Here is a 13,066-nt window from a genome sequence, read left to right on the forward strand (position 1 = left end):
TTCTCTCTTGGGTATCTTTAGAATTAAGCTGCCCAAGGACAGCTGGGCTGGCTGGAATGAGTAAACAGGCTGCTCTGGATGGCTGGAGGGAGAGATGGTTGGTGGTTTTTGCTGATTGAACACCTTCAAAAATACCCTCTGTATCTGGGCCAGGGGCTGGATAGCGCTGGGGGTTGTCCTTCGTCTCTGGCTGTCCAGTCTGAATCCTGGCCTAGAGGACGCTCTGTGGGACTGGAAAGTACAGGATCCTGGTCCATGATGAGGGTTCTTAGGTTCTATGGTAATATAAACATAATCCAATGAAGTGGGTATTCACCCATGAAAGCTCATGCTCCAATACACCTGTTAATCTATAAGGTGCCACAGGACTCTTTGCTGTTTTAATAATAATTTTAAAAGACTTAATTTGCACCAGTAACCTGTGGAACTCACTGTCACAAGATATCATGGAGGCTAAGATTGTTAGCAGTAGACAGGTATCCAGTAAGACCCCAGCAGAGGGGCCAAGGGTGAACGGGCACAGGGGCTCAGCCCCCATTTACCCCTCCAGATCATGGTTAGGCCTATCCGCAGGGTGGCACAGGAAGCTGAACCTGCTCTGGAGAAGCCCAGGACTCAGTTCCTTGGGAGCTGGGTGTATCTAACTTCCTGAAGCTCCCCACCCACAATTCTCTGCACCCTGAGCTGCAGCAAGCTGGCTGTGTCCCAGAGCTGCCAGCTGGCCCTGCCTCTCTCCATATCTCTTACATGACAGTGACTGAAACGCAAGGGAAAACTGATATAACCAGCAGCCCCCTGAATCCAGATGAGACAGGGAGATTCAAAACAGCTCACATTAACCCCTCAAACATCGGTGGCTTTTTAACTGTCAGGCAATTGAGCAGAGCGTTGAAGATCTGTCTTTCTGGGAGATTCTGCTCAAGGAGGGTCTGTAACGTCAAAGCTACTAGTATCTCTTATCTGGAACAAGGTGGGAGTGCGGTTACTGTAAGCAGAGGGATTAAGAGGCAGGACTCCTGGGTTCTCAGCCACAGATGACTTTCTCTCTCTGGTGGCGTTTATCTGTCCCCATCACCAATTCCAGCACCGCCCACTCTTTAATGTATTTATCCTCTCACCCCTGCCCTGGGAGGTAGGGAAGGGCTGCCCAGACTGCTGGTAGGGAACTAGGGTAAAGGGACATTAAGGGGAACTGGTCTCCACCAACAGACCATGGCAAGCTGAGATGTGAATCCACCCCCCTGCTAGCTTGCCCCCAGCACCGCTCCTGTGCACCCCGATGATGCACGTGAACAGCTCCTTAGAGCGCTTTCATCTAGGCCTTTTTGAAACTGGATTAGCTCAAAGCCCATTAATAAACTGTTAATGCCCATCCACAGGATCTACACTAGCTCATGACAGGCCAGTTTCACCACCCGGATCCTTGCAGTCTAATTGTGTCTTGCAGTCTAAGGTCACCCAGGGAATCTTCAGCAGAGCAGGGAATTAAACCCAGGTGTGTGTGTGTTTGTGTGTGTGTGTGTGTGTGTGTGTGTGTGTGTGTGTGCGTGTGTGAGAGAGAGAGAGAGAGAGAGAGAGAGTGTACCCGTATCCCATTCCCTGATCTGTGTGTGTATTGGGGGGGGGAGCTTTAATCTCCTTGCCTAGCTCTGGCACTGTCCATTTGACATTTCTCTAGTCCAGAGGTTCTCAGACTGGTCCACGGACCACCAGAGCTCCATTCAGGTGGTCTGCGGATAGTTCCCTCTAAGGTGCACGGCTGGGTGGCTGCGCATGAGAGAATGAAAGGCCCCTCACCTAATTAGTGGAGCCTTGCAGGCATGGCTCCACTAATTAGGTGCCTGGACCCTCGAGAAGACGCTTATGTAAGGTGAGGTGGTGGCTTTGGGGGGGAATAGAAAGTACATAGGAGGGGGCAGTGGGGTGAGAAGAGGGGGTGGGGGAACTTGGGATATGCAGAGCTGTGGCTTCAGGACAGAGAGACCCTCCCCCTCCTTCCCAACCCCAGCTCGGGGGCTGCTGCGGTGGGGAGAGAAGGAGAGACACTTCCCACTCCTTCCCAAACCCAGCTCGGGGGCTGCGGTGGCAGGGGGGAGAGGGCACATCCATCGCATTAGAAAGGTAAGACTCCTGATATTAAAATGTGAGTTGTGTGCTTTTATTTGCAGAACAAAAAAATGTTAATTATGAAGGGTTTTTTTTTTTTTTATATAGCACTTTTTTCCAAAGGGTTTTCAGTAGTTAGCTAACAGCACAAACAACATTTGGAAAGATCATTAAGTGGTCGGCCGAGACCCTCAGCAATTTTCAAGTGGTCTGTGGAAAAAAGAAATTTGAGAGCCACTGCTCTAGTCTTTTTGGCCTTGGCTACACTGGCGCTTTAAAGCGCTGCAACTTTCTCGCTCAGGGGTGTGAAAAAAACACCCCTCTGAGCGCTGCAAGATACAGCGCTGCAAAGCGCCAGTGTAAACAGTGCCCCAGCGCTGGGATCCCGGCTCCCAGCGCTGCAAGCTAATCCCCACGGGTAGGTGGAGTACGTGCAGCTCTCCCAGCGCTGGCGCTGCGACCATACTCACACTTCAAAGCGCTGCCGCGGCCGTGCTTTGAAGTTTGAGTGTAGCCATACCCTTTGTTGAAGGCACCTGATTTTTATTTCGGCCATAACACTGGGCAGGGTGGGGTGACCGTCTCACATGATGTAATAACAGATGTTGCTCTGCCAGGTGCGGCGATGCCCAGCCACGCCCTGGACCTTGGCCAGTGATGTGAGCGTCTTTCAAAGCGCGAACTCCGGGGATTCCTTAACCAGAGATTTTGCTCTTTGTTGCTCCTAACACCCCTTTGCTCCAGAGAGTTAAAACCTGCTTCCTGGCTGGAAGGTGTTTTCTTTGTTTGCATGGGTCTGCTGGTTTGTTTATGGTAGGGCCTACCATGCGCACTGGACTGTGCGTGCTCATTTGTTTCCTGTCATGCCCCAGCAGCCCAGGCCTTGAGATTTCCCCCCTCCATAGGGGTATCAGTCTTGACCTGCAGCCCCTCCATACTGTTCCCATCCTGGGCTCCCCCCACACAGCTTTTCCAGTGCACCTCAGTCTTGACCTGTGGCCCCCCAGCTCAGTCCTCAGACTGCCCCCCCTGTGCAACTCTGCCAATGCACCTCAGCCGTTCGGCTCCCCTGGCTCATCCTGCCCCTGAAGCTTTGCCAATAAAACTCAAGTGCCTGCTAGCTGCTACTCCTATTATTTCACTTGTCACTGCCCCCTTTCCTTGTCACCTGCAGCCCCTCCTACATATTTTACTCCTGCCTGCCACCGCCACCCGATCTCAGCCAGTGTCCCTTACTCCCACCCTGCAGCACCCTCACATATTCCATCCCTACACTCCCACCGCACAGTTCTCTCAATGCCCCTCGTTCCTGACCTACAGGTCCCTTCTGTTCCAGTCCTGGGTTCCTCTACCCTTCCACTCAGCCCTGCTGACAGGGCCAGCTCCAGGCACCAGCCGACCAAACACGTGCTTGGGCAGCCAATCTTCGGGTTGGGGGGGCCGAGCTCGTGTTGTGTGGTGTGTTTTGGTTCGGTGGGGTGGCGCTCAAGGGGTTTTTTTTGTTTGTTTCGGCTGGATGGCACTCAGGGGTTGTTTGTTTCGGCTGGGTGGCGCTCGGGGGGGGGTTGTTCAGGCAGGGGGGCGCTCGGGGAGGGAGGCTGTTTCGGCAGGGCAGCCCTTTTTTTTCTTTTGCATGGGGCGGCAAAAAAGTTAGAGCCAGCCCTGCCTGCTGATGCCCCTCAATCCCAATCTGCAGCTCCTGCTGCTATTCCAGTTCTGGAGTGCCCTTAGCCTTAAATCCTTGAGCATTGCCCACCACGTAACCATCTCGCCCAGCCATCTACCACAAGCCAGTGCCACTTCCCTTGTCCTAGTGCTGGAGGTGCACTACAGTTACTAAAACAGTGGCACATCTTGCTATGACTATCTGATTTACATTTCAGTAGCACATCCCCCTCTCCTGATCCGGACGGAGGCCCCTTTGTGCTGTCACTCTAGCCCAGGAGTGGCCAACTCGTGGCTCCGGAGCCACCTGCGGCTCTTCAGAAGTTAATACGCGGCTCCTTGTATAGTCACCGACTCTGCGGCTCGAGCTACAGGCACCAGTTTTCCAATGTACCAGGAAGGTGCTCACTGCTCACCCCATGGTTCTGCCCCAGACCCTGCGCCCACTCCACCCCTTCCCACCCCTTCCCCTGAGCCTGCTGTGCCCTTGCTCCTTCTCCCCCACCAGAGCCTCCTGCACGCCACGAAACAGCTAGTGGGGAGGGAGGGGGAGGTGCTGATTGGCAGGGCTGTTGGTAGGTGAGAGGCACTAGGAGCGGGGGCGCGGGGTGGCTACTGACGTATTACTGTGGCTCTTTGGCAATGTACATTGGTAAATTCTGGCTCCTTCTAAGGCTCAGGCTGGCCACCCCTGCTCTAGGAGATTTATTGCCACATCTGAGCATATTGCATGCTTTAATATACTCCTGTTCATAACACCCTGGTGAGGCAAGGCACTGCTCTTAGCCCCATTCTACAGATGGGGCAACTGAGGCACAGATCCTCAAAGGTTTTTAAGCGCCTACTTCCCATTGATTTCAATGAGTGTTAAGCACTAGTGAACCTCTGAGAATGAGAGCCAAAGGTCAGACAGGAGTTCTGTAGCAAAGGTAAAAATTGAACCAGGTTTCCTGGTGCCCCAGCCTCTAGACAAGGAATCCATGATTCAGGTCACACTAGTCGATCAGAGTGTTTGATAATCTATGACCAATGCAAGGTGCTATGCAAACTCTTATCTATAAGATGGGGCCCCTTTGTCTGGGAAAGGGACTGGCTCAGGCAATCAGTAGCGGATCTCTGGTTTGAATGTGGATCCGGGCAGAAAGGGCCCTATCTTCTGAACAACACAGGGCCAGATTTGCAAGCAGTCACGCCCACCGTTAGGGTCAGACTTGTCATGTTGGGAGTGGAACGCTTTGACTCTAGTGCCCAGATTTTTCAGACACACTGCAGGCTCTGTTACATAATGATGCTGATGCACGACGGTCCGCGTGGCAAACATCTTTGCACCCATCGGGTTGGTCATAACACGGCGCGATGTGAAGGCCGGGATTTCAAAGGACTTCCAGAGAATCGGAGACTCTGGGATTCTGGCACTTACTGCCTTAGAAAATCTTGCAGTGCCCCAAGGCATAGGTGGGTTTGGCATAGTAAAGAACTGTTAAATCTGTCTCCGGAGTAACAAGCACAAGTGGTGTGTGGGGGGAGGACTGTGTTGCTCCAGCCGTGTACACACACACACTATGGGATGTGTGCAAGACGGTGCTCTAATTTTAGAAAGCCTTGATTGCACCGCTCACTTTCCCTGTCTCCCTCTATGGCCGGACAGCTCCCCTGGCATGTGTCTTAAAGGCAGAGTAACTCAAAGAGGGGACGAAAGCCTGAGGGCTTGTCTACATCAGAAAGTTGCAGCGCTGGTGAGGGAGTTACAGCGCTGCAACTTTGAAGGTGTACACATCTGCAGGGCATCACCAGCGCTGCAACTCCCTGTTTGCAGCGCTGGCCGTACTCCCGTTTTGTCTCGGGTGTAGAGGATCCAGCGCTGGTGATCCAGCGCTGGTAATCCAATGTAAACACTTACCAGCGCTTTTCTTGACCTCCGTGGAAGGAGGAAGCCTCTGGTAATCAAGCTGGTTTCCTTTCCCGGTTTGGAGCCACCCAGCAAACCGCAGGGAAGGAGACCTGCTTGCTCGGGGTTCCGGGACCGAGAGAGCAAACCGGGAAAGGAGACTAGCTTCGCCGCGGTTTGCTCTCGCGTTCCCGGAGCCAGCCAGCAAACCGCAGGGAAGGAGACCTGCTTGCTCGGGGTTCCGGGACCGAGAGAGCAAACCGGGAAAGGAAACCAGCTTCGCCGCGGTTTGCTCTCTCGGTCCCGGAACCCCGAGCAAGCAGGTCTCCTTCCCTGCGGTTTGCTGGCTGGCTCCGGGACCGAGAGAGCAAACCGCGGCGTTCCCGGTTTGCTCTCTCGGTCCCGGAAACCCGAGCAAGCAGGTCTCCTTCCCTGCGGTTTGCTGGCTGGCTCCGGGACCGAGAGAGCAAACCGCGGCGTTCCCGGTTTGCTCTCTCGGTCCCGGAAACCCGAGCAAGCAGGTCTCCTTCCCTGCGGTTTGCTGGCTGGCTCCGGGACCGAGAGAGCAAACCGCGGGGAAGCTGGTTTCCTTTCCCGGTTTGCTCTCTCGTCCCGGAACCCCCCTTGAAGCCGCCCAACAGCGCTGCAGTGTGGCCACATCTAACACCACTTGCAGCGCTGGTTGCTGTAAGTGTGGCCACTCTGCAGCGCTGGCCCTATACAGCTGTACTAATACAGCTGTAACAACCAGCGCTGCAAAATTTTAGATGTAGACATGGCCTGATTCTCTACATTTTGGGCCATATGTTGTCTGTCCAATGCAACCAGCAAAGGGGATGGATAGAGACACACCAGGGACATTCTGTTTCACTGTCTGCAAAGCAAAGGGAACTGGGAGTGTATCTACTCTGCAGCCACCACAGTCTGATCAGGTTTATGAGCACTGCAGGATCATGTACATTCTGTTTGCCTACAGTTTCCTGCTATAATTTCACAAGCATGTGGGATTTTCCTCCTAAACTGATACTGTGCCGATGTTGAATGGCTGCGGCTGGATTCCACCCCAGAGGAGGCTGAATTCAGTGCTAGCTAAGCAATCCCTGTGCAAAGTTGCTGGGCAGCTGCCGTGTTCCAGCCTAGAAGAGGCTGCGTTTCATTTCTTGCTGAATTCCTACTCTATATACAGCCCCTTGTAAACACTTTGGGATCCTTGAGGATAAGAGGTGTTACACTAATGTCAGGTCATCGTTGTTACTGTTAGCTGGTCAGAAATTTTCCGATGGGATGTTTTTCCATTGGAAAATGCTGATTTTTGTCAAAAGCTAAATGTTTCGTGTCAATGAGTCAATTTAGACAAACGTTTGTTTCAAAAGAAAAACTGAAGAATGCATTTCCATCTGGCTGGAACGAAGCAGAACATTTTGATCTTTTTGGAATGGAATGCTTTGAATTTTTTCAGTTGCGATGATGTTTCATGACCATTTAGGATATAATTTTAAATATAGACGTTGAAACTGGAAGGAACCGTTTTCATGCCAATTTAAACAAACCATTGCGATCAACCAGAAACAAACAAATCCTTGCAGTTTTGCTTTGTGGCTACCTCGGCGTTCTTTGGCTTTCATTCTGTTCTGGAACAGAAAAGTATTTCATACTTGCAGGATTCTCTGTGAAATGAAAAATCCAGTTCTGGCCCAGCTCTGTTAGACAACATTCCCCTTTACTGGACACAGAAGGAGGCAATGAAGGTGGGATGGGACTCGGAGTAATTCAGTCTTGTCTACTCGGGCATGTCTATACAGTAAGAAAAGAACCCAGGTGAACTGACTTGGGTTTCACAGGGCTGAAAATGGCAGGGTAGACTTTCAGGCTCGGGCTGGTTCCTGAACTTTGAGATCCAACCCCCTCATCGGATTTCAGAGCCTGGGCCGAGCCTGAACATCTAACTGCTATTTTCAGCCCTGCAGCGGGAGCCTTGCGAGCTCATCGGTTGACCCAGGCTTTAAGACTTGCTGCCACGGGTGGGTTTGTGTGTGTGTGGACGTAGCCTCTCTGTGCAGCACGGTGCGGTCCTGATCTCAGCAGAGGACTCTAGATGCAACCGTAATGCACCTAACACAGGGACGACCATCCTCCTGTGGACTTTCTGCGAGTCCTATGAATGCTCCCCAGAGACTCACCTTTGCACTCAGCACAAATACTAATGGCACCTGGCACCTTTGCCAGGGGCTGGCACAAATCACTGGCCTCTGCGTATCTTGCCCTTTTTCGGCCACTCTTTACTGTCACTGGACAGTATCTTATGTAACTTTACCAGGGTCTCTTATCTAAGCTTGGCTCTGGGCTCAGCTGCTGGGCCAGCTGGCCGTGTGCCTGGGTATTTATAAGGATGTCTGAGCTGGAGCCTTGGGCTGCAGACACTGACTTCAGAGTGGCAGAGGCAGCAGAGCAAATAGGGAGCTGGGCTTATAGCTGAAGCCGTGAAGCGGGACTCAAGAGTCCAATGCCTGTCTGTACGGGTCCCTGCTGGAGAAAAGTTACAGGATCAGTGCCAAAGGCTCCAGGCTCTCCTCTGAGGTCAGCATGGCTAGATCCTGCTATGGAGGGATAGAGGAGAGCCTTGGCACCGTCCCAGTTCTGTGCTTGGGAGGGAGCTAACCTAGGACTCAGGAGACCAGGGGTCAAGTCCTTGCTCTGCCACAGCTTCCCTGAAAAACCTTGGGCAAGTCACTTAGGATATGCCTACAGTGTCATTAAATGCCTGCGTCAGCGGCTTCGGGCTCCGGAGCTGTAAAAGTGCAGGGTAGCTGCTCAGGCTGGAGCCCGGGCTCTGGGACCTTCTCTGCTGTGCCTCTGCTCCCTGTCTGTAGAATGGGAGTAATACCTCCTCTGCGGATAGAGACTGTAAACCTTTATGGGACAGGGACTCTCTCTCGCTATGTGCGTACACAGCACTATATGTGGAGGCCTCTGGGGCACTCTGTCCTATAAATTACTGATGTGTGTGAACCAGGAGCGCAGTGATCCATGGATGGACGGACCCAGAATCACTCTGGGCTCTGAGACCCAGTCCACTGGATGTGGCTGTGAGACCCAGCAACCTTGTTTCACGTCGGCCACCAAACAGCAGCCCAATGGGAATGGCCATTGATTGCTGCCTGGATCCATCCAGATCCACGAGCTAGTGGGCAAACTCTCCTTTGTCCAAACCAACCCACCCAGGAGCTCCCTAAGAGACCCTGGGTGGATCCCAGCTGCCACCCAACCAGACAGAGGGTGACCCGGCGATTAACTTTGCTTTCTGCCCATACTTGGCCACATCACTGGGCTCACCTTTCCCCTGGTTGGCTGTGGCTGCTGCTGCACCTGTCCCATCAGCTCAGGGGCTCATGCAGCTGGCGTGCCAGCCAGGGAGGCATGCCCGTCTGCCACTCATGGGCTGTGCAGGGATATCAGTTGCTATTCATGCCCCCACAAAGCATGTTGTACAAAGTTCACAGCATCCTCCGTTGCGTCTGCTCTCAGATCTGTGGGCCACATCCAGCACCTTGCGGGTAACCTACGGCGCTCAAACATTCGCTCATTAAACCTCCCGGCGAGGCCGAGGGGAATCTAAGGTCAAGTGTGCCCAAAGTGCCCCACAGCAGGGGGACCAGAATCCAGGGGTCTGGAGCAAGCATCACACGAAGTATTGCTTGGAGCTGGTTGAAATGCCCTGGAGATCTCATTGAACCAGGGTAGGATACAGTGATCTTCCCAGCGCTGTTAGGGCAGCTGCAGCAGGTCAGCCAGTCGTCCTCACCACGTCCCCCCGCCTACGCAGGGTCTTCTGTTTGGAAATGACTCCTAAGCCCCTGCTGTAAGCAATGAGGCTGGGTACGTCAGCTATTCCAGAGTGCCCTCGTGCAGCCTGGGGATATATTGAAATGGATAGTGCGGAAAGAGCAGCAATGATTCACGCCCCACGGAACTGCTGCAAGGCCAAATGATACAACCAGGCAGGGATGCCCAGAAGGACGGGACAAATGGGACAATTTGCCCAGGGCCCCGCAGGGGCCTCCAAGAGAGTTTTTCAGGGGCCCCTGGAGCGGGGTCATTCATTCACTCCGGGGGCCCCAGAAAACTGTTGCAGGGCCTGGGCCCCCAGAGCTTCTTCCGCTGCCGAATTACCGCCGAAGTAGGGGCCACCCGCCACCGAAGACCCCAGACCCCCTGAATCCTCTGGGCGGCCCTATAGCCAGGTCATTGCATGTGATCCGGACAACTATTTCCTTGCCTGACGTAGATGGATCCCAGCAGTTCTGCCTCCCAGCCCTTTTTCTGTCTACCTGTTGCGTCTATAAGGTCACCTTGGTACCTGAGCACGGCCTCTCCTTTTATAAGCTGTAGGCTGACGTGAATGATGCGGTGGAGGGAATGGGACTGTTTAGCAGGGGGTGGCTGGCGTGCCTGGCAATTGGATAACTGCGTCAGTGTGGAAATGTTACTAGAAGTCAGTGCCATCAAAGCCCATTTGGTGGCTTACATTCAAGGAGTGAAATAGTCTCTACTAAATGGTGAAAACGGCCACCATAACTGAACATTGGACCTTGCAGTTAGAAGGTGATAAAATTCTGGTGGCGATGCGCGAGTCAGACTAGAAACCAGCTCCCTTTGCCATAGTCGGGATGGTGCTGCACGGCTAAGAATAGGACCAACAGACTTCATTCACTGCAGGATGCAGAGAAGAATCCGCCTCACCCCTGAGAGTGGATCTGTTGAGAAAGCAGGTGCTATTTCTACAGAGTCCGGTTTTGGAACAGAACCAGCTCTGACTTGTTTGTGGAGCTGGCTGGGGAAAGATGTTTGAAGCCTATTTTTATAGTGGACATTGTTGGTGAAAATGGATGATTTTTGGTCCTTTGCTGCAGAAAGCCATTTTTCATTGAAAGCGAACGTTTCGATGGAAAATTCCCAACCAGCCCTAAGAGTTTGCTCTTCCCCAAAGCCGGATCCAAGGCGTTCATTGAAAGAAAATCCTTTTCGAAGCTGATTAGTGTATGTTTTAAAACACAGCTGGAGCCAGGTGACTGCAGAGGACTGGTGCAAGTGAAGAACATGTCACTCAGTAACCAAAACAACCCAGCTTATCGTCTGTTGCACAGCCCATACCTATGGGCACCAGGCCAGCCCTGGCAGGAAGTCAAGTGGTGGGATCTAATCCAAGAACAGCTAGAGCTAGGGGAGCTGCAATCACACATTGGGTACTGAGGGCAGTAACTTGCAATCAGAGGGTGACAGAGGCAGCTGGCTCTGTGCTGGTTGGTGTTTGGGGCTGCACTGGTTCCCACGGGGCTGGCGGACGTGTCGGGAAGCTGCTTTTCAAAGTCAGCACTGTGTGCGGCGGAGAGATAAAGAGCACTTCCCAGAAAAGCTGCCTTTCCAGCTCTCCACTTGGCCCATCTAAGGGTTTGCGTGTTCCTTTTGCATTACTTAATTAGATTCTCTCACAACCTGCCTGGGAGTGGCAGCAGCCTGATTTTACAGATGGGGGAAACTGAGGCACACAGCAGGGCTATACTTTGCCCATGACTGTGGAGTGAATCAGTCGCAAAACTGGGGATAGAACCGAGGAATCCTGGCTCCCAGTCTCCTGCCCTAACTGCTTAATACTATGCAATGGGTGTGAAGACCCCCAGAGCTACTAAAAGAACCCAGAAGTCCTGACATCTAGTCCCCTCTTTTTACACTAACAAGAACAGGAGTACTTGTGGCACCTTAGAGACTAACAGATTTATCTGAACATAAGCTTTTGTGGGCTAAAACCCACTTCATGGGATGCATGCAGTGGAAAATACAGTAGGAAGATATATATAATTTTCCACTGCCTGCACATATACACCATAATGAGAGTGATCTGTTAAGGTGAGCTATTACCAGTAGGAGAGAGAGAGGGGGGAAAAAAAACAAACAAACCCACTTTTTTGTAGTGGTAATCAAAATGGCCCATTTCTTGCAGTTGACAAGAAGGTGTGAGGAGCAGTGTGTGTGTGGGGGAAATAGTTTTACTTTGTGTAATGACCCACCCACTCTCAATCTTTATTCAAGCCTAATCTAATGGTGTCCAGTTTGCGAATTAATTCCAATTCAGCAGTCTCTCGTTGGAGTCTGTTTTTGACGGTTTTTTTGTTGTACTATTGCAACTGACACAGTGGTGATAAGTGTAAACTGTCTCTTTGTCTTTAGAGAAGCATGAACATGGGTGTAGCCTAGTCAAGCGCCGGCCAGTTTTTCTGCATTTGCTTTTGCCTTAAAGAAAAGTTGCTTATTTCAATTTAGCTTCAACCTATTTCTGAGTAGCTTAAGCTGCACTGAATTAAGCCTGGCTGAAGCCCGAGTAGGGGTGTCTACAAAGCCATTGGCACCGCTTTAATGAAAGTGCTTGAAAAGCTCCCCTCGCTCCACACTGGATGGAGGAAGCTCCGGCCTTTACTTCCTTAACTAGCAGCATTTGTTGTCCAGGGGCTTTGCCTTGCTAATGAGCAACTGACAGAGAGAGGACTGCAAAGAAACTGAAGCCTGAGCTATTTGCCTCTGCAACAAAAACCATTTGCCAAGGTCACGGCCAACCTCTGAGCAGCTCGTGCTATTTTTCCTTCCCTAGAGGCACCTGGGCCCTGTTCGTATCAAGAAAAACAATCCTGCTGCAGGTAGCAAATACTTGCCACTCACTTTCACCCACATCTCTGGCTGGGCATGAAGCGCCCTCCCATGGGATCCTAACGAGGCGAGGGGGACCTGGAGGAGTGAAGCAGGAATGCTGTGCCTGTGGCAGGGGCCTCGTTGCGATATGGTCGCTCTGGGCAGGTCTCTGCCGCTGTTGATGAACTGTGTGGCTGGGGGAGAGACTGGCTCCGTGGGCCGTGCTGTGTCACCTTGCGTTTTGCTGCAAGCAGGAATAAAAGTGTCTTCTTCCCCCTCCTCATGCCTGCCTTCTGCTGCTGAGCCCTTTCCCCCAGGGGCCGACTTCCCAGGGCTCAGAATCAGCCCAGTGCCCTTCCCGCAACCTCCCATGTCCGTTACAGCTGTGTGGGCCAGGTTTCCCAGTGGGCAATGCCCTGGCCGGGACTAGGGAAACTTGAGTTCTTTAGAGCCGCCAGCGACCTTGGCAAGTCACTTCTCCTCTGTTTGCCCTCCCAGCTTTACCTAGATTGTAAGCTCGGGGCGCAGGGACAGCCTCTCACTAGGTGTTTGTACAGCATGCAATTGAGTCTGCTAGGTGCTAGTCTACAACCAGCAGTGACTAACTCTACGCCCATATCTGTCTCGTTCTTAAAGAAACCTGCCCCACACACGAAGCCTGGGAACTGCAAATCAGGGACTCGCTAAAGCCATCAGATTTATGCAACACTCTGGTACTCACTCACC

At 52.4% G+C, this 13,066-nt stretch overlaps 1 long non-coding RNA gene across 1 annotated transcript; it reads left to right on the forward strand.

The window, feature by feature from the left end:
- The first annotated feature begins 2,728 nt into the window (after positions 1-2,728).
- On the forward strand, positions 2,729-12,619 carry LOC115639277. Its single transcript, XR_003997641.1, has 2 exons — positions 2,729-2,765; positions 12,303-12,619. It is a non-coding gene; the product is annotated as an uncharacterized LOC115639277 (long non-coding RNA).
- The last annotated feature ends 447 nt before the right edge of the window (positions 12,620-13,066 follow it).

Source organism: Gopherus evgoodei, chromosome 24 (genome assembly GCF_007399415.2).
Source record: "Gopherus evgoodei ecotype Sinaloan lineage chromosome 24, rGopEvg1_v1.p, whole genome shotgun sequence".
Classification (NCBI taxonomy): Eukaryota; Metazoa; Chordata; order Testudines; family Testudinidae; genus Gopherus; species Gopherus evgoodei.